We start from the raw sequence: 6477 nt of genomic DNA, 5'->3' as shown, positions 1-6477 counted from the left end.
CTCTCATTTAAAGTGATTTTTTCTATTACAACTATGAAAATGAGCCCCTCCTGACCTCGCCCTTCAGACGATGATAAACTTTTAGTGGAGATAGCGATCCTCTTAATGGTCACTGATATTGGAGGCTGGATTAGGATCATTAGGGTTTTTACTTCTAAACACCTGAAAATCTATTATAGAGAAACATATTACAAAGGGACTATGAGATTTACTATTGTTGGTACATTTCAACGGTAAGAAAATAAAAATAAATTGCATGCTATTTTTTTAAAATACGTGAAGTCTATTACATTTTACTTTTAGAGGGCGTTTGGGTACCTGAAAATCTATTATAGAGAAACATATTACAAGGAAATATGATATATACTTGAGTATACTTTAATTCAAAAAAATAAAAATAAATTACTCAAGATCTTCTTGGTACACTTAAACGAAAAAAAAATTACACGATATAACCACGTACACTTCAACTTAAAAAAAATAAAAATAAATTGTACACGATTTACCCAAAATATATAGGAAATATGAAATTTAGGTTACACTTGGAAAATAAAAATAAATTATACACGATTTTTTCAAAATGCATGAAATCTATGAGATGGCAGTGAAATCTAGATTACACTATACGTGAAATCTATTAGATGGCAGTGAAATCCACATGTGTAATCTGTTGTGAAATCCGGGTAGTCTAACTACATGCTTTTGTAAAAAAAATTCCTCTATATCACGTTGTTCTCCCCAACTCTTGTTCACATCCAATTTGGCTGGTAGTCCTGAAGCCATCAGCTCCCATATTATTATATCATGTTTTTAATTTTTCACTATTCTCCATATTTTCTGTTCTCATCCATTTTCTTGCCATTTTCTATATCGATTTCTACACCTTACTGCACATATTCATTTCTACATCTTTCTATCCGCAATTTGGATGTGGTTTTCTATATCTCTCTTCCCAATTTGGTTATGCTCCCCTGGTTGTAGTGTTCTATATCTCTTTATCCCCAATTTGGTCCCCAATTTGGTTGTGGTCCTGATGTCATGAGCTCTACATCCCTTTTTCCCCAATTTGATGAGCTTTCATATTATTATGTCATGTTTTTAATTTGTTTCATCAATCCATAAGTAATTTGGATTTTGAATTTTTCTAATCAAACCATAAGTAATTTGAGTTGATGGGTTGCAGAAGATTTGTAAGATCTCCTCATTAGATCAGTGCTAAAGGGATAAATTATAATGATTACTAAATCTTTTGAAAAAAAGAACAAAGGATGTTTTTGGGATTTGGGTTTAGATTGAGAGAAAAAATTGATAAATTATATTTTATTTAAATTATAATGGTTACACTTTTGAAAAAAGAAAAAAAAAAAGATTTTTTGGATATTAGCTGTATTTTGTTTTTTTAACATTGGCTTCCTTCAATAACTCAATCTAATTTTTAAAATACTTTATCATTTTATAATAATTATTTTTTTAAAATACATCACCATTTACTATTTAAATTACAAATTAACGATATTTGAAGGGGGCAAGTTTTGCTTTTCTTACAGCATAGAAGTTCTATCCTTCTTTTTATCCAACCCTCTATTTTGAACGGAGGGTTAGGATAGCCCCGATCACAATGTCACGTACTTATACGATTTTATTTTTAATTTTTTTTTATAAACTATTTTGACACCAAATTTTGGACAACCATTTCTCTATTAAACTCGCACTAGCAGAAAATATAAAAAAAATGTTTTCAATAAAATAAAATGATTAAAATACCCTTGAAATATTCAAGGGGTATTTTGGTTATTAACTTTTATCGAAAAATTATTTTTAATATTTTTGATAGGTGCGCCCCAATGAGAAGATGGCATGTACCCAATTTCATATTCATACAATTTGTATAAAAAAAACTAAAAATAAAATACTTTGAGATATCAGATCTAAGATCAAACGGTGAGTGGCTTTCTTGATCAAAATTGGATGGTTGCATGGTAGGGGGATAATCGAACTTCTATGCTATAAGGGAAGCATAGAAACCTTTCCCATTTAAAGGTCATGACTAAAATAGTTCACTCAATGTTTATGACCAATATTAATTCACATTATTAAGTTATTATTCTTTGACACTTGACAAGCATGGTATATTAATGCTATCTATAAGTATGCATTTCAATATTAAATGGGAATACCTACAAGGAGACCATTTATCTTTTGTGAATAGAGGTCACAATCATTTTCAAATATTAGATTGAGTCATGAAGTGAATTTTTTTTTTGAAATTTTGTATTGATTCAATGACACTAGTACAACCACCAATTTTGAAATTTAAAAGACAAGAATGATTGTACATACAAAAGATAAGTGGTTTATTTGTAGAGAATTCTAAATGGTATCTTTTTGGACAAGTCCATAAATCATTATGTCCAATAATGTATAAATCGCTATGTCCAGCAATGTAAGAGCAAATTAGCAAATTTAAATTTAAGGTGCAATGTAGGCAATTCTATATTACAAAGAATTTTAAATGGTCTTTTTGTAGACAATTTCATATTAATTCCATATTAAATTAGTATGTTCAGCAAACATGTAATCTAGTATATTTCCATCTATCCGCCAGTAATATAGGTTGTGCTCTGAAAATCCAGCCTCTACCGTCTTGACCCAAGCCCAATTCCTAATAATTTTGTTATTATTTATAAAGATTTGACAAGATATTTTCCCTAGTTTGAAATTTTCCCGATATTTTCCCTAGTTTGAAATTCTCGGGAAAATCTAAAAACATTATCCAAGAACTGCACAATCTTTTTAGGGTGTTTGTGTACAAAGATGAGTGAAGTTTATCTGCAGCAAAATATCAAGGCAAAGAAGATCTGCGCTCATCAAATTGATGCATATTTCAAAGGAGTTTGAGTTTGACAATGCATCGGTCCTTATGTATATAGGTAGACTGGATTGTTTTTTTGTAGAATTTGTATTAACGTGAAGTTCCAAAAACAACAAAAAGACGTGGATTAATGTGGGTATCATTTATGGTAAGACTTGTTAATGGTGATGAAAATTGTAATACAAAATACTAGTACGGAATTCGATGGTGTAATTTTTATCATAAGAAATGATTTTTGTAGAAAAGCTTCTTAAGATGGCTTGAGAAGCTATTTTATATGTTATGAAATTTTAAAACTTCAAAAATGGTTTAAAAAATATGAAAATCTTGAAAATGGACAGTCCGAGATGATTCATTAGAGGGTTTCCCAACATCAAAAAGAACTTTTTTCAATAGATTTTTGAGGCATATCTTAATTCTACAGTTTAACATTGCAACCTTATATAAGCATTTATACATTTCATGCGCCAATTTTATTGTTATAAAAGAAACAAATTTCAAAAATTATGTTAGAGCTATTTCAGATTAAAAAAAAAATAGGGCCATTGGTTTGATCCCCAATGTTTAAATATGGAACAATTGTTTCATGCGGGCTGGACCGCATTTCTACAATATGCGGTCCAAAGGTATAAACCATTCATATTAAAAATGGATGCAAATGGGTGGTCCATCTACAAACAATTGTAACTAACGGTCTAAATGTTTTTTTTTAATATAATTATTATATTTAGTTTTTAAAATTAATTTTTTTCTATATTCATGATCTTCTTGTTAAAGATTATATATTCTCTAAAAAATTGGAATCAAATTATATTTAAAAAATATATTTATTGCCAAGCCTGCATTTCTACAATATACGGGCTGGCCGCATGCCAACCATGCCCTTAAATATATACTCTTTTTAGTCTAATGAATAATAAAAAAAAAAAAAAAAATTGAAAACATATCCTAGTAAGTGTTTTTTTAGAACAATTAATGTAGGCTGTCCATTTTAATGAGTTGTTTAGATCTAGGCTTTAGATTGATCTTTATCGGTTCAAAAATTTTAAATAGCTTTATTATCATTAGATTAATAGTATTATAAAGAAAAACTTGATTTTGAATTCATAAAGATCTAGATCTTGAAATTTACCAAATGGATGGTCTAGATTCATTGTTAGAGTGGGAGTCATTTTGACCAAATATGTGGATTGAGTTTTATTTTTTGGAAGTGATTATTAAGATGAAAAGTTGGCCTGCAAAATTTTTGGAACTAGAATGGTTTGACAATGCCACGGTGACATGTCACCTGTGTATATTTGTAGGGCAACGACAATGATTTCATGTAACGTTTGTATCATAGTTAATGCAATCACACTTCTAGAAAATCATGTTTTTGGCATTTGTATGACCTTTAATTTTGCACACACATTCTCGTCATCTTCAAAATTTGTACCCTCCAACAATGAATCTCGATCGTCCATATAGTGAATTTCAAGATCTAAACCTTGACAAATTCAAAATCACTTTATTTTGTTTTTAGCATTGTTAATCTAAAGATGATAACAATATATAAAAATTTTGGGAATAAAAAAATCCTTATGGGGACTATATCTAACCATCTCACTAAAATCGATGGCTTACTTTAATTGGTCTGGAAAACTATCTTGGGAGTTTTTTCAAATTTTCTTTTTTTTTTTGTGAATGTTCTTTAGAATGAAAAGAGTGTACATTTAAATATCTGTGTCAAATAAATGTTTCTAACATGATTTTTTAATGTAGTTACATTATACTACCGTACAACCGTTGCATGAGATCATTGCCCATCTTTGTATTATCAAATGGATGTTTATATTGATGTTGAATGTGAAAAATATTTGGAATTTTGTGATTCATGAGTCTCGGAAGATGAGGCTTCCTTTTCTTTATGTAATTTATTTGACTGGTAATTATGAGATCAGTATGAAACAAATCTCCCAGTTGAATTGGGCCCGCACGAGTCCACTCAGAAAAGGTGGGGGTACTAAGCTTGTTCTCATTCGATTTTGTGTGCAGGAGAGAACCCCTTTTTCACTTGAAAAATATGTACAAAAATGTTTTTTTTTTTTAGTATTTTTTGGATTCTTTTCAACCAATAATCCAGCTCTACACTCCATTTTGATCGAATCAATCCCTTCTGGCCCCAAAATTCTTTCTTTTGGTTAAAAATTGCATTTGGACGAGATTTTTTTAATGGGAATCTCACTTTTTTTTAGCCTTAAAATTCAATCTGCCTTTCTAACAATCTCTCTTATTTCTCAAAATGCTGGTGTTGGAGCCTTCTAACATACTCTTGTAACAATTTATTGGATCACAATGCAAAATATAAGAAATCGAGATTCCAAATTTCAGGGGAATATTTGATTTTTTTTCTCGCTTTTGCCTAAAATAAATTCATATTCATCCCAAAATGGTACTAAGTACTAATATATTAATCTACAAAAGCCCGACCAAAAGTTTTTGAATCAAAACCAAAAATATAAAAGATCGATCCTTGATTTTCTGTTGTCCATTTTCCCACAATTTTCTTTCCTTAGGGCCTATTTGGATAGGAGGAAATTAGGAATCTTAGATATTTAAAATCCAAAGAAATCTATGGATTTTCAATATCAAAGATTGTTGTAATGGATTCATCAATCTCTTGATTGGATAAACTATACAAAATTCATGAATTCCTTACAATTACTTCCATGTCCATTGTTTGGTAATAAAACTTGATATAATTTCTCTCTCTAAAATTTTTGTAAACTTTCTCTCTCTAAAATTCAAAATTTGGGATAGTGTATCTATAAAATATTTGAGATAGTTTCTTTCTCTAAAAATTGATATGGTTTCTTTCTCTAAAATTTAATGTACTTTCTATCCAAAATTTAAAATTTGAAATTGTCATTGTCAATCAAAAAATTTTGAGATAATTTTTCTCGCTAAAATTTTTAGGTGCTTTACTCTCTCTAAAATTTAATAGTTGTTTCTCTTTCTAAAATTTTAATAGACTCTCTCTCTAAAATTTAAAACTTGAGATAGTTCCCCTCTTCAATAATTTTGAGATAGTTTCTCTCTCTAAACATTTTCATGTAGTTTCAGTCTCTAAAATATGATATAGTTGTTCTTTCAAATTTTAAGATACTTTTCTTTCTAAAAGCTAAAATTTGAAATAATTTCTCTCTAAAAATTTTGTGATAGTTTCTTTTTCTAAAATTTTTTATGTACTTTCTTTCTCTAAAATTTGATATAGTTACTCTCTTAAATTTTAAGATGATTTCTCTCTCTAAATCTTCAAGTTTGAGATAGTATCTCTCTCTAAAATTTTGAAATAGTTTATGTATTGAAAATTTGATATAGTGTCTCTCTAAAATTTGATGTACTTTCTCTCTCTAAAGTTTAAAGTTTTGAGATAGTTTCTCTCTAAAATTTTTTGAGATAGTTTCTCTCTCTAAAAATTTTGTGTACTTTCTTTATCTATAATTTGATCTAGTTTATCTCTCTAAAATTTTAAGACACTTTCTTTCTCTAAAACATAAATTTTGCAATAGTTTTTCCCTCCAAATGTTTTTAGATAGTCTCTATCTCTAAAAATTTTTAGGCAG

Source organism: Amborella trichopoda, chromosome 1 (genome assembly GCF_054954075.1).
Source record: "Amborella trichopoda isolate Santa Cruz 75 chromosome 1, AtrichopodaSantaCruz75HAP2 v2.0, whole genome shotgun sequence".
NCBI lineage: Eukaryota > Viridiplantae > Streptophyta > Magnoliopsida > Amborellales > Amborellaceae > Amborella > Amborella trichopoda.
This window is presented reverse-complemented; position numbering follows the sequence as displayed.